At 45.4% G+C, this 15,716-nt stretch overlaps 1 protein-coding gene and 1 long non-coding RNA gene across 2 annotated transcripts in view; one reads left to right on the top strand and one right to left on the bottom strand.

Annotated features, from left to right (window-relative positions):
* The window catches only part of GRM7 (glutamate metabotropic receptor 7), a 239,030-nt gene that overhangs the window by 218,884 nt on the left and 4,430 nt on the right, over positions 1 to 15,716 (top strand). The gene's annotated exons all lie outside the window — the stretch shown is intronic.
* The window catches only part of LOC110405086, a 142,736-nt gene continuing 127,046 nt past the window's right edge, over positions 27 to 15,716 (bottom strand). Inside the window, exon 3 of the long non-coding RNA XR_002442677.1 lies at positions 27 to 11,729. This is a non-coding gene — a long non-coding RNA (uncharacterized LOC110405086). The remainder of the gene's footprint in view (positions 11,730 to 15,716) is intronic.

Consider the following 15,716-nt stretch of genomic DNA (forward strand, 5'->3'; position numbering starts at 1 on the left):
ACCCTGCTCTTCCCAAGGCTTTCCTCTGCTTTATAACCTGGTGGGTTTTTTTGTTTTGTTTTGTTGGGTTTTTTTTGCTGAATTTGTATGCAGAGGAATTTCCATGGTGATTGCAAAGTGCTGGGATCGTTTGTGAGGTGTGTGCAGCACCACGGAACATTTCTCGGTTGTGCTTCTTCTGGGATACACGTGCCATGGCTCAGACTGCGTGATAATGATGTGAGCCATGACATGATTGCAAACCAATCTGCTTGTGCTGCAAGAGGCAAACAGGTCGAGCTGCCCCTGGGCCGTGCACCCCGCAGGGCCAGCAGCAGCTCGGGACCTGGCAGCCTCGTGTCCAAACTGCGGGATGCTCCAGAGCTCATCCCACCCTACAAGCATGCAGTACAGAGCCATTATTTTCTAGATTGAAGCATCATTTTCATTTTAAATCCCGCATGTTTCATCCCAAGGAATAGTGCTCTGTGTTTAACCTCACTTGAAGGATTTTCTGTTCAGTGAGACTGCTAAGAAATGAGAATACGCAGTGAAAATTGATAAGTGAAAGACTTTGACAGGTCTTCACTGCATCTATTTATATTCTAGAATAACTTACTGAGAAATAAACATTTATCATAAATTTCTCCTAGCAATGATATGCTCACTTTGTAAGCATGGCACAGTTGCATCCAAACAAGCATCTTCTGTGCATTGGCTGCAGAACTCCGCCTGGAGAATGGATTCCAAATGATAAGATTTCATGCTTGAGGGGCTCAGGCATCAAATGCACAAACGAATTAACCTCCTTATTTAGCAAGTTTGGGGGGTAATTTTTTTTTTTTTTTTTTTACCCCCTTCTGAGAAGGTTCTGTTCTTGAATAACATGGCCTTCCCCCATTTCTTCTAGCTTAGGAAAATAAGCGTTCTGAACTATCGATCTGAACTACTGAACTATTGAAACTTGATTTGGGGGTCATAAGTTGATTCCTCTGCAGTAGCTTTGCAGTTTTGTTTCAGTTACTTTTTATTGCAAAACCTGAGTATTTTTCCTGTTGTTCTTAACTGATCCTTGAACTGCTCTTTTCAGTTGGTTTGGACGTGGCACAAAGAACTGGGCAACAAATGGGATATGGGGAACATCTATTGCATCTCAGCTGCATCGCTGCAGGGTCAGGGCTGGGGTGACTCCTCACTGTGTGCAGTGCCCAGCACTGTGCTCTGTCTGTCGTTCCTTCAAACCATGGCCAGGCTGTCCTTCCTACCTGCTAGGAGACTGCAGAATGCTGGCATCTGTGAAAGACTTAGCAAAAATGGTTTGTTTTTTTTTGTAACAGACTGTATTGTCATTTGCATTAACAAAGTTTAAAATCTTTTTAATATTATTGATCTTAATTCTTGTTTTTATGCATCTTTGAATAAGACAGATTTTCTGCTGTTGTGCCACGCTGCAGACTGCAGGCAATTTTTCTTTTTTCAATTTTTCACAGCTCAGAAATGTTTTTTCTCTCTGTTCTCACAATCAGCACGTGCTGTTTCTCCTGAGCTGCCTCTGGAGTGGTCAGGACCTGTTACAGACATGCCTGTGGCCGAGAGATGCAAGCAGGGCTCCTTTATCCAGCCCTGGCACTCCCATACTTTTGCAAATTCCAGCTAGGAACTGAAATGGAAGCATTTCTTCCCAAAATTACTTATGCAGTTGCACATATTTTCTGAGCCCAGCTACATCCGATGAGGTTCCCTCTTTAACAAAGAGAAAGAAGCAGAACTTCTGTTCTGAGCACGTACCTCCTTTCCCATCGCTCCCTTCCCCCCCATTCACTTTGCACATTCAGTTTGCATTTCAGTTTTTACCCATTCTCAATATCGATTTGGTTCAATGTTTTCCTTCAGCTTTTGTACATCCATGGCAGCACTCTGCTGCCCAGCAGCCAGACTGTGCCTGGAATTATTCTCTCTCTAAACATCTTATGAGTGATACAAGTGAGTTTGCAATTACTCTCCTCAGCAGTGCAAAGTTGGACTCCTCTCCTGATGTTTCAAGATTTGAAGGGTACCCATTGCGGTGAATAAATATTTCTTATGCCATCACCGCACTTCGTATGGCTGAGAGAAGTCTGAGGTATTTAAAGATTTCCTTTAAAACCTCTCCGAAATAAATCCAGTGCAACTATTGCTCGAATGAGACTTGAAGACAGGCCCGGGGAAGCCAAGTTTTGTCTTTTTGGCTTCAAGCATTGTTGGACTTGAGTTACTTACGAGATTTATTTTGCTCGGTGTTATTATGTGGGCAGGAAATCTCGCTGGAGAAGCTGTGTGTGTGCCGGTGCAGAGCTGGCAGGTGCCGGGGGACGCCGGGAGCCAGCAGCACCCAGGTGGGCACAACGCCTGCAGCCTGTGCCAGGCCCTCTGACTGCATGCACGAGGACCGGGCCTGTCCTGCGGCGCTGCAGAATACCTGGCTCTGATGATGTGCTTTAATATGTCTGCGCCATTGCATGCTCCCAGAGCGATCATTTTGCAGACTGACTCACGCCTTTCGTGACTTCTATGATACAAGACCGCAAAGAGGCGAGAAGGTGTCGGTCTGTTTCCACTGAAAAAGAATGGGATTCTTTATGTACTTCAGTGATCACCTTATAGTGTGAGGTTTGAACAGTGCGAGTTGTACACATTATTCTTGACTGTAGATGCTTTGATTATTAAAAAGGTAGGCAGCTAGATAGATATCTTTGAGACACAGATGGGCATTAATTCTTTTATTAGCATTCGTATTCCTCTTCGGTTCCCTTGTTTGTCCTTTTCTGTGATCTTTTCTCCCAGGAAATTTGGAAGAAGAGCAGGTTGCAGATTTTGCATATACATTGTTACACCTCGCGGCCCAGTCCCGCTCTCCCTTCTTGCCTGATTAACTCTTAGCAGTGCTGCGTTATCCCTTTGACTAATCTATCAATTCTTACATCCTCTCTGGGAGAATGTTTCAAATTCATAAGTTGTAATACCGGTGAAAAGACGAGGATGTTTGGCTCTCTTGTCATCCATGTAGTTCTAATGAACCTCCTCCTCCTGAGGAGGGCGGATGGCTCCGGGGCAGGCCTGCCTTGCTGCTGCTCTCACGCGGGAGCTGCTGCAGTCTCTTATGTGCACTCCCATCCTCACAGTGAAATTGATGAGGTGTTTCAAAGAAAAAGAAGTAGGCTTATGAAATAAGACCGGGCGTTCTCAGCCTAATCTCTCTGAAAGCACCAAAATTGCCCCGGACTTGGACAGGGAATGTTTGCGGCCTGTTTCTTCTCTCCTCCACCCAGGCAATGGGAAGCGTTACAATTGCGCATTGCAGCTTTCAGGACTGCACTCCTGTAAGTATTGTTTCTGCTGTGAATACAGTGTAACTGTTCCCAAGAGCAGCTTGTTTTGTACCTCGGTGCAAAACCCGACGGGATATAAGGACCTTCCAAGCCCAGTAGTGACTGACTAACATAGAAGCACAATGTTATGTGGCCACTGTGGGTGAAAGTGTGGGTAGTTTGACTGGAAGTAGCTAGAAAAGAGATTTTAGGAGAGAACAGTTAACAGCCACTAAGCCAAAGATGGAAGGACATATCTACTGAGCTTTGTACTTTGCCGTGGGTTCAGAAGTAGTAAGGAAGCTAAATTTCAGACTTTCCGGTTTAGAATCTTTGCAGATTTCCTTGATCTCATTTGCAATTGGTGATTTTCGAGTGCGATGTCTTTGTTTTGCAGCATTTGAGTTTGTCTGTAGTTACTGCAGTCCGTTAATTGCATTTAGCATTGTTATTCACGAGTAGCCGTCGCCGACTGATGGTGCAGACCCATTTCAGATAACAGCAGCCCAGCGTCAGGGCCTGGGATGCAGAGAGGAGGAAGGACAGGCCTTCAGGGGATGCTTGAGATGCAGTACCCTGGGAATATTTCCAATGGACTGTGAAGTGCAGCGACAGTGCTTAAATTGGATGCTCAGTGGCCGTTCTCTGGTGTAACTCAGTTACCTGCAGCTCGGTGGTGCTGGTGAGGGATTTCTTCACTTACACATTTCATTTTGCTCAGCTCTGGCCAATGGCAGCTATTAACACACCCCCTGGGACACACATGTTATCCTCCTGTTTGCCAAGGCAAGATGTTTTTCCTCTTTTGCTTCTCCTTAAAAAATTCTGTGCTGAATTAAAACGTCCGTGAAGCAGCTCTGCTTCTGTTCCTGTGAAATGGTTTGCAGCCATCGGCACCGCAGCAGCTGTCACATGCTGCGGGGAGTGAAGGACGGTGATATGAATTATTTTAAGGACATCTAACATCTGGTTTAGAAGTGAGTGACTTACATTTGTGATGAAATCTATATGGATGATAAGGTTAGGTGCAAAACCTGTATTAAATGAGTGACTTAAATTGTTTTCCCCTCCGGTATAAGGAGGAGGTCTGATCGTAGCTGTCACTGAAGGAACAGGATTGAGCAGATTTGGCAGTGGAGTTCAGTCAACAAAAGTCCCCACGAGCCGATGTGGTGTGAGGGCACTCACCTCCTCTTCCTCCCTGTAGAAAGAGAGCAGAGGGCACCTGTGTGTGTGGAGCCGGCGGGGCAGGCTGCTGGCTGCATGGGGCTGCCCACGGAGGGAGGAGAGGGAGAAAGGCTCTGCTCTGGGTTCACCTCCTGTGGGACCCCATGGGTCCCTGCTGGGTTTGCTGCTGGAGATGGCACCTGAGCTGGAAGCAAAGCTTCAGGCTCCTCGCAGCCCATGCTCACCAAAAGAAAGGAGTCTTGTCTGTGATGGGACTGTAAGTGCTGCCAAGTAGCTTGTCAGTGTTTCTTTTACCAAAGGCCTGGCCATGGACAGGTGATTCCAACCAGGTGCAAGGAAGCCCTGTCCATGGGACAGCCGTGTCTCCTTGCTTGGTTTGCACCAAGTCCATCAGGCTCCGTGTGGGGAGCACACTGCAGCTTCCTTCTCTTCAGACAGATGTCCTTCCCACGTGCAGGTCTGTCTGGATCCTTTATAAGAGGTATTTTTACTAACCTAAGCCATGCTTTTAGTCCTTATTGGTTGAGTCGTCTTAATTATATTGCAAACCATTATCACTTCAATTCAGTGTCAGATTTTTGTACTGCTTTACACTGCAAGTCATACGTGATGGAAGCACTTAGGCTCTGAGATTGTCAGTGATGCTCATATCAGTTATAAATGTTTGTAAGCACAAATCTGACCCCAATCTTGCCAGATGAACTGAAAGACAACCTTAAGAACCACTTTAAGTGTTCACTTTACCTTTGCATGTTTGTAGTGGTTTAACCCGGCGGGTGGCTCAGCACCACACAGCCCTCACTCCCCCTTCCCAGCAGGAGGGGCAGAGAATCAGGGGGAAAAAAACCAAAGTACCCGTGTTTGTGATAGCTGCCGTTCCTCTGGTTGAAGAACTGCCATCAAAAATTTCTGGTTTGCTTCCACAATAGACAGATAGCATTGTCCAAGCAGGTTCCTGCGTGCAGCTGTGTATCTTTGGTGATTTTACTCAAGCATTGATAGATATTGTCATCCTTGGGAAAAACAAACCCTGGAAATGGCAGTGCTGATGAGCTGGAGGAGCACATGAGTAAAAAGAACGGAAGGTACAGCGCAGCGTTTGTCACTGACACAGAGCTGTGCTGTGAAATGAGATAGATATTATTTTATGTTGACACAGATAGCAAACAGAGAATATATTTGTGCAGAAGGGGCCTGGTTTTGTTTGTGTTTTTTGGGGCCAGTAAGAAAACAAATAAATAGCATATGAGAAATTGGCCTTTCTCAGTGCATCTCTCTTATTGCAAATATGCACCACTTTCACATCCAGCATCTCTGCAAAGCATTGGTGTTTTTTCTCTTTATTAGCTTCAGGGAAGGAAATGTGTGTGTCTCTTTCCAGCAGTGTATGTTGATACATTAAAGAGGAGAGCATCCTTTTCTTCAAGAAAAAGGCGTTTTGACTTTGGGATGAGTCCGTTTGTTTTGAACTCTGACAGTGAAAGAAAGGAGGTACATTTTTGCTTTCCAACCATAGTGCATAAAAAGGAAGAGAATTAGACTCATGACTAAATACATGTAAATGCCCATGAAACACAGCTGAAACACGAAATAGAAAAGGAAGGTGTTCCAGCCCTGGGGTCTGCGGTTCTGCTCGGTGACTGCTCTGTAACTCAGCACCGAGGCTTAACTGGGGACATCTGGCACTGCATCGAGCGAGACGTCTGCTCTTGCAGCTCCGTGGAAAACAGGGGGAAATAGTTGCCATAGTTACACCCCTTGTCACGATGCTTATCGTGTCGGCAGGATAAAGAGCCTTGCATTAAATCTGTGCTCTTACTAATATCAGCTGTTAAACATTTCCAAGATATTTGAAATCAAGACTTTCTGCAAAAAAAATAAAATGTTGATTGCAGTGAAATGGTGCTGTTGAACCATGCAGCTCAAAACATCATTTTGTTAGACACTTGGTATTACAGAGTTATACAGCATGAATAAATCTTCCAGTGAACTTAGCCTCTTTGCACTTCATGAATATCCTTGATTTTTCTATTAAGATGTTTGTCACCTGCAGCTCCGTGCCAAGTAGTTGGAGCAGGCCAGGCTGAAGGCAGGGGCAGGGCAGTGCTTTCCCTGGCACCGAAGTCGTTCAGAGCACTTGTGTGGGAGGAACAGGGGCTGTGGGTGCTGTGCACGTGTCTTCTTTTGCTTTCCAGTACAGCATACCCCACATGTCCAGGCAGACTAACAAATGCACACATCCTCACATTCTCTGTGAAAGTATCGTTAGTCTGTACGTATTCTTCATGCCAAGAGGCCTGCGGTTTAACGTGGTTACATGTGTGTATTTTAAGCTGGCGTGCTGAATCCTAAAGCATTAAGGGAATATTATTTAAAGTGCTGTGTTTTTTTGTTTCTTTTTAACGTGAAGCAGTGTCTCAGTTGATCCGCCTTGATGCGTTGCCTGGTTTCCTTGTCACGTTCATCAGGTGCAGGGTTGTGTTTGCTGAGGGATGTGCGTGATGGCACAAGGGGCAGCTCATTGATGGGGAGACTGACCTGAGCCAAAATCCAAATTCTGCAAAACTTTTCTCATCGGGTGTCATCTTATTTTCTTTTTTCTATCGAAACAGTGGCATGCATTTCCAGATCTTGAGTCAGGTTTTGACTCCGTGAGCACCTCAGCTGTTTGGTGGAAACGGATGGCTTTGTTTGAAGCCAGGTCCCCGCAAGCCTTCTGGTGTTGGCTGTGCAGACAGACACATCCACTGTGCTGAGGGGGCTGCCCGGGGGATAAGACAGCAGCAGGCAGGAGGAGAGCTGGGAAAGCTAGTGCAGGTAATGGAGTCCTTTGTAACTCGTTAGCAGAGTAAAGAGAAAACACCGTTGTACTCTGACTCAGTACGAAACCCATTACTGACTATAGGTTTCTTTAGAAAAAATAAGGGCATGTTGTTCAATCCTGTATTCCACTTGTTTAGCAACTGCACAGCATTCTGATTTTCTTGATTTTTATTAAGCGTAATGATTAATTACAGAAGTATTTTCAATGGTTTGATCATTGAATGAATCCAATTTGCTAGACACGGAGAGCTGTATTTACTGAATGTGGCAGTAAGAAAGGAAATGATCTGCATGGAGAAGTGCTGAGGTGTTCCCAGGATGGAGGCTGACTGGAAAAGGTGCTTCTTGGGCAAGAGCATCAGAAATGTTTCCTCTGGGCAGGACGGAATGGTCTGTGTGGGAACCAGCTGGAACAGCATCAGGAAGAATGGCGGCAGAGAGGAATCATTTCTTACAGCACTGACTCAGGGCTCCTTTGAGACATCTTAGAAGATCACTCAGGTCATAGTTTTAATTATGTTTCATGCAAACTGTTTTCACATTCGGCTTTAACAGCTCTCAGCAGAGCCTGGCTTTCCAGGTGAGATAACCAAAGTATTATTAATTGCTTTGTTTTAAGCAGGTGAAAATAATTTGCTACTATTCATTATCTTTCCAGTCAACAGCATTCAAACGGAAGCATTTTACTTGTAGTTGAAATGGGTTTGTTTTCTGTACCGTCAGCTCCAATTAAAGAGCGATGTGAATCAGATTTGTTTCTTCCCTGCCACCATCTCATAAAGATTTGGCAGTCCGTTTCCTGAGCTCCCGTCCTGCTCTGTGGTGGGGCTGGGGCACCGCTGCCAGCAGAGGAGCGCTGCGAATGTGGTGTGGGAAGGTTCAGGCAGCGAGTGCTGCCTGGAGAGCGGCCCTGCCCGCTTGCTCCTTCTTGCCCTAGCTGTGCAGGTCGGGGGGTTCTGTTCCCTCACCCCATCCCTTAGCTGCATCTCCTATCTAAGTGCATAAATGCTCCAGCGAGTCATGACTGCTCTTCCTGCTAGGTCTTCTTAAAGCCTCTCTGCAATCTTTCATTTGCTGGTAGCACTGATAAGGCTTTCTGCTGTTTATTCTTTGATCCCGGTGCCCGGTATTGCAGACACTTTCAAACCTCACCTGACCCAGAAGTTTTTATCTGCAAAGCTGAACAAGTAGGAGATAGGAGGCAGGTGCTGCCAAACATGCTCAAGATTGATGTTCTTCGGTGGTACAATATTTTGTTGGTTTGCGCTTTTATTTAGGAGGATAAAACTAATCCTCTTCTATTGCAATCTTATTACCTGACTCAAAATCTCAGTCTTACAGGCATCTTTCTGGCAAAAACATGATGCTTTTTCAAGCTGTAAATGTTATTTGTCTGGCTCTGTTCTTTGACACAAAGTCTTGTTTTCCTGTAACAGCTCAGATGGGAAAATTAACACTGACAACAGCCTCCGAGTCTGTCTCTGAAGGCATCTACCTTAATAATATCTTGCAAAGTAGTCGAAGGTGTGGCTGATAAAAATTATCTTTTAGCACAGTCCTGAGGAGGCTGAAAGCAGTGTCTGTCACTGCAGCTAGTTTAGATCATCTTTCCAGCTTAACAAAAGGAGTTTATTGACTCTGACAGTGTTATCAGCATAGGCAGTTCAGAAGCAGAGAAATAAATGACATGCTTTTGTGTGTTTCCACAGAACTCTCACTTCCATTGGTAAATATTCATAAATGATTATATTCTCGCTGTTGCAAAGGGGGAACATGTCTCTCATATTCCATTTATAGCCTATTTTTAGATTTGATAAGAATTAATACAGGTACGTATCTTTATAATGTTCTTCAGAGGAGTAAATCTCCCATAGCACTCAGCATTACTCTTGCTGTATGCACGTCTCCCATCAGGACATGGTGCTTTGGCAGGAAGGGCAGCTGGCCCCGAGGTGCTGCCGGTGGTTTGGCTGCTGGCAGGGAGGAGGGCTTGGCTTGATACAGCACAGCTTGAGAAACACAAAGTGCTCCCTTCGTCCAGGTGGAAAAATGCAATAGGAACACTGTCGGAAGCCAATAACTTTGCACAGTAATTTTATACTGTACTGTAAACTTTTACTGTGAGCAATCCTGGCTTTGCTGGAGCCAGCAGGTGCTTTCCCCGTGACTCTGGCAGGAGCAGGATTTCAGCCACACAGCGCAATGCCGCTCTGGTCTGTAGACGTGCAACTTGAGAGTGGAGTTCACCACTAAACTGTCGTAAAAATGAGCAGTGTATGTTTTGTGCCACATTCTGTAGGGTTTTTTCCTCGCTTGTCTTTGCACAGTTTACGTTTGCTGTCCAGAGAGCAAAGTTGGGGATGTGTAAGGGCTGCCCTACATCGTTAGGCAGAACTACCTCCCACGTACACCTGTATTACTTTCCCCTTGTGCTAGGGAAGTGTGACTTCAAAGCCAGTGTGCGAGAGAGGTTTCATTACTTACCCAGTGCACCGTACGAAAACGTGCCCAACTTCCAGATACGTGATTCAATCTTTGCTTTTGCTCAAGAGGAGAGTGCTAAGAGCAATGGTGCATCCTGACTTTGCAAATTGATCTTTACATCATTTGGGGGTTTTAGAGCGATCAGTACGAGAAGCACCCCATCCTTCCTGGGATTCGCCCGGTAGAGCCTGCTTCACTGAAATTAATGGGTATTGTTCTACTGACTGGAAATGAAGTCAGAATTTTCCAGCTCTGTACTGTGCGGCAAGCATCCATCTAATACAACTGCTTTCTCTACGTTGGCTGAGCTTAGAATTTTCACATCCCTATCAAGAAAAAAATTCAAGAGCCTATTGGTCTCAATCTAATACATCTGCAGAACAACAATGCAAACATATTTTATCTACTCAAACTCTAACAAACCATCTTAGGCTATAAAAATGCCAGGTCGCTTCCACTTTGACCTGAGCTGATTTCCTCTTGCTATGCCATTATCTCACCCAAGAACTGTCTTTATTATTCTTCCTATCAGATACATTTTCTATTCTCAAAAAAAAAAAAAATAAGATGAGCTAAAAACCTACACCTCTGGTGGCAGCTAGTACTTGAAATCCTTATAAGCTAAATGGACTTTTGCTTAAAGAAAACCCTTCTTCAAATCCCAGTGTGCTCTGGGGAACTGGCAAGGTCGTACTTTTCTTCCTATTAAATCCTTCTGGGAACTTCAAAGCAATCCTAGTTAAAAGAATCCATTATACTGGATATTTGTAATTGTTACTTATGGCCCTGGCACTACTCGGCACAATATTTTGCCAGTCCCCTGGGTGCAAGGCTCACTTCAAGTGTAGCTATATAATCCACTCCGCTAGCTATGCAGTCTGAGTTTGCCTGGGGGCTGTATAATACACAGGGTAAATATCAATTTCTAAAAGGGCTAATAAAAAAAAGGCCTTGAAGGAAAAATGTAGCCCTGGTTAGAATATGACACATTTAGATGTGGAATATATTTGTGTAAACAGGAATGCGTGAACGCTCTTCATATAGAAATATGCATGCAGCATTTACCCAGCCCTGCTGTGTACATTACGTTTGTATGCATATGCATAGGTGTAATTATTCTAATAATTTGAAGTAATTGTTTCGTTATTAATTGCATTCTGAAAGAAGTGTAGGTGAACCAGGTGAATCCACTTTACAAATGTATTTAAAACAGCACTGAAGTGCAAGATTGCTTAGGCTGTTTTTCTGATTGTGCTCTGCTGACATTAATCACTTATTCATCATGCCTGGGCATTAGCGTTCACCTTGTGATTTCTCTTGGACGTAGGAGGTTATAAACATTATCACCATTCTGCAGATGGGAAGCAAGACTGGAGTGGCATTGGTGGTGCAGCCGGGTGTGTTGGCTGGACGTCTGGCTTCCAGCCTCCTGCTGCAGCTGGTGGAGCTGAGCCAGAAGAGGAGCTGGCCTTGTCTTCCTCGATCCCTGTCTGTGGGCAGGTGGGGGAGGCTTGTTTGGTGGCTTTTGTGGTTTTTTCTTTCGAATCACTTGATGTTTTTGTGACATTGGTACTATGCTGCGTGGTTACACAAGGTAAAACTTGTCTGCGTTGTCCACCGTGACTCGTGATGATTTCAGGCAGCGTTAGGATTTTCTTCACCGCTTCCCATCCCAGCAGGTGAACTCTCAGCACTGAATTCCGTGCTTGCATGTATTCCTGGCAGCATCAGGTGGATGCATTTCAACCGTGGGATACTTGGAAAAGCTACTTGCTTTTGCTTCCCAAGAGATGGTGACCTCTTTCTTCACAGTCCTCGCCCAGCTGTGTTCTGCCCAAGCGCAGTCAGCCCAGCTCTGCAAGCTGCGGCGCGGCCGTGTGCGCAGGAACCCGCAGGATCCCTCAGCCTCTGGAAGGACACGGTGCAACAGGTGAATGCCTCTTAGGAAAAGGGGCTGAGAGGCTTCTAGAGCAGTAGTTTTATTGCTGTCATTTATTATTATTAACCTATCAGCTGTCTGCAGTTAATTTCAAGAGCTTTGTTTCAGAAACTTTATCCCATATTTTTACACAGTTTTTGTGTGTGTGGGTTTTGGTTGGGTTTTTTTTTCTTTCACAAGCTGTTTGCTTTATATGGATATATGAGAAAAAGAAAAAGGCAAGACTTTCATCTTCCTGACTACGTAAATGTGTTTTCTCGCTCCCTGCTAGCAGGAGGCTCCTAGATAACACTTTCTATGTTAAGCAGCAGGAACACCTCCTCTGCATGGCAACCTGCTGCAGGCAGCCCTGGCTCCTCTGCGGTGCAGGGTGCAGGCAGGGCTGAGGAGGGCAGTTCTTCGAGCCTTGTTTTGCATGTATCTTCCAATCTAATGAATCTCAGCAAACCAAATCAAATACCATAATGGCACCGGACAGTGTTTGTTAGCAAAAACTCATCTCTCAAAGGACATTTGATGGAAATATTTAAATCATCTTCAGCAGATTTTCAAGCTTTTCCTTACACCTAGTGTATTTTATTATTTATTATACACTCCTGGCAACCTACAACACTTCCAATCCAATGAATAAAACTTGAGATTAGCACTGAAGAAAACTCTAAATTCCTAAAAGAGAAGACGGTGCCCAGGCAGAAGCATCCCCTCAGGGCTGCCCGCCAGCTGAGCACCCCCTGCCCAGGGCTGGGCTCATTGCCGGCCACTCAGGCTGCAAAATCAGGCATCACTTCAGTATGCAGGGGAATTTTAATGTTATCTCTACAGAAGAATCTGAAACGAATGCCTCCAAAGCTGCATCCATCCAGGAAACTGTCTGTTCACTAGCAAAGTGAAGAAAGAAAATGCAGCCTCTGTGGAAATCTGATGCCCTTCTAAATGGAACTCCTTCACCCATAGATCGGAGCAGAGATGTGCAACTTTGGTGTGTTCCTTCAGAAATGGCCCTGCGTGCCCAGGCTGAGGTGTCTGGAGCATCAGTACTGTGCGAGTGAAGGTTCAGTTTGGTGCCGGAGAAGGAATCGGTGCAGGTGCAGAGGGTGGCTAAGCCTCCCTTGTTCCACATTCCTGGTGACTTTTCTCTGGACAAGACCAGCCTAGCCAGGTGGGCTGCCCTGCTCTTAGCAAAACAAATGGCAGTGCCATGGCAGGGCCCTGCCGTGCTGGGACACGTCTCTCGTGCAGCACGGCGCGGCGCTCCTTGGCACACGGCAATACGGGAACGCTCCTTTACGTTACAAGCAACAGCTGCTGGCAGCGCGGGTGTCTCTGGGCCCACACAATCCAGGGGAAGAGGGGATGGTTGCTAAGCAACTTGGCTCTATTTCCATTTCTGCCATTTCAGCTCCTTCTCAGCTTTGTGCTCCGTGTCTGCGGCTGCTTAATTTGATCCTATTTGCAGTGACAGTGTAGGGTCTTGTGCTTCGGATAACGACTCACACAGAATGTACCTATTGCCACACTTAAAAAACACATTTGGGCTTGGAGCTGGTGGAAGTGTACTGGGAGCTCGGGCTTGCTGCCTGCTGGACAGTGCCCGCGGGCCCTCGCCTCAGCGTCCCAAGGCCATCATCCCTCCATCCTCTCTGACGGCATTTAATGAACTAATTACGCTGTTCAGAGATTCCTGCTCTTCTGGAGGATCAGCCAGCCCCAGGCCTCTCTCTCTGGCTGCCACTCCATGTATTTTTACTGCTGCTGTCACTCGCAGCACATCCTTCATTAAAGTCTGAGCCCGTTTTTCCTAAGAGTTCCTTAGCTTAAATTATGAGAGGGTGAGGCAGCTGCACAAAATCAGCAGTGTTACCGATGGGCGATACCTAACAGAACCAAAGTGATCTTTTTCTGGAAGTTTGCATTTATCCCAAAGTGATGGGGATGAAGTGGAGTTCCCGGGGATTCTGGGATCCTGCTGGGTAACAAAACGGGAGCAGAGCTGCCCTGCCCGGTGTGCAGCATCTCCAGGCAGTGCCTGCCCCGATTGCTCACAGAAATTCATGGTGACATCCCTCCCAGTGCTGGCCAAAAGAAGGAAGGAAATTGATTTCCTAAAGCAAAGCAGAGGGGTAAAATCTTACTAAGGAATTTTTTAAAAAAAGCAACAAAAAGTAAAGGCAAACTTCAAATATAATTGACACCACCCACTTTCATTCTGGTTTTGATTTTCCAGCATCTCCTGGAGATTACAAGTTGTGTATTAGTAATACATGCTGTAATGCACAGCATGTCACAGGAGCAGCTAAAGAAATACATGATGACTGTATAAACCTATACAGTTCTATTACATTATTGTTCTTCTACTAATTTCCAAAGTGCATTTACTCCCCAGGCAGCCCTTGCTGGGAGTTCTGCATAACGTGCAGAATCTGGAGGGCCGTGCTCATCAGAATAGATCTATATCCTGCATATATTAGAAAATAAATAAAAACTTGCATTCTTCTTAGTGTGCTGCTGTCAGGCATATTGCAATTCGGCAAGGCTTTTAAGCAGAACTAAAAGTTATTCCTGTGCTCAGCTGAGTGCTTTGCACACTATCATGTTTTGCCACGTATTTAACAGAAGCACTTCTCCAGCATGCATCAGGAGCTTTTGTGGAGAGCAGGTGGCTGATGAAGTCACGCAAACAGAAAGAACCCATTCCCACGGTGTTTATTACCCGAGCAGGACCCTGTCTTCTAACTGACCTGCCAGCTATGGCAGGGCTGAGGTGGGGTGGGTGGCAGTGCCGTGTGACATGGGATTCTCCCTCCTCGCTGGGCAGCACGCAGAGGAGGGTCAGCCACACACGGCAGCAGAGCCGTGGGCCGGCCCTTGTCACCTTTGTGCTTGTGAGCAGGCTGCCATCAGGCTGTTCAGGTACTGGTAAGTTAGCGATCGGGAAAAAGAAACAATCTCTTTAGCAACTTCTCACTCCCTGTTGTAATTCTTGATCTGCTGACAAACCTCTCGGCGACTCACACAGCACTGATATTTATGGCTGTGCTCGGCGCTGAACCGCTAATTGTTGCTGCTTTGCTGAGAGTGACAGGGACATGTGACAGCTAAATACAACATAATTTATGAGAAGAGAAGGCTGTAAAGCAATTATGGAGGAACACTCTTTTAACTCATGTTATATTTGTAATTTAATATATTCGGATTCTATTATTAAAACATGAGGTTCTGCATAATCTGTGTAAAAGTCAGGCAGTTCGGGCTGCAGTTCAGAGACAAACAGCTACCCACCAACACAGGCAGTGAGCAAAGCATTTTTTTATAGAATAGTAGGTATCTATCAGATACATTGCCAACATGATGGTAGGGAACAGACCAGGAGAGATGTGAAAACATGATGTAACAGTTTATTTACATTTAGATATTAAATTTACATTTTGTCAGGTTCGGGGTGAGCGTGTAAAAGTATTTAGGGCTGTTGCTTTCGGTTCCTGCTCATGTATTCCCCAGCTAAAGGCAGCAGTGTGGGCAGCTCTGCTTTTCAGCACAGAGCCACAGGAAGGGCCGCATGTGTCCACTTCCGTGCTGGATGGGCCAGAAGTAGAGTCTGGTAACCAGCCACAGCTTTACCTGGCATTGATGGTACTGGTTTCCAGGCAAGAATTAAGAAAATATAAAAAGAGAGGCAAGCGTGATCTGCCACAGTGACTGCAAAGGAAATCTGAGCAGATCCAGGCTTGTAGCCATCACACTGTCAGCTCTTGCTCAGTGCTGGAAGTACTAAGACAATGTTTCATATCTTTAATAGCCTGAGATGCCTGTAGGCTATAATAAAATTCATCTTTTGCACTGTAAATCTCTCCTCTTTAAGCTTGGAAGAGTTAACAAATGTGCATAAAATTGAAGTGAAAGTGATTAAATCTCACTCTGAGCAAGTATTGACAGATCCGCCTTGCTTTTGGATGCTC

The sequence above is a fragment of the Numida meleagris genome, chromosome 11 (assembly GCF_002078875.1).
Source record: "Numida meleagris isolate 19003 breed g44 Domestic line chromosome 11, NumMel1.0, whole genome shotgun sequence".
In the NCBI taxonomy this organism is placed as follows: domain Eukaryota; kingdom Metazoa; phylum Chordata; class Aves; order Galliformes; family Numididae; genus Numida; species Numida meleagris.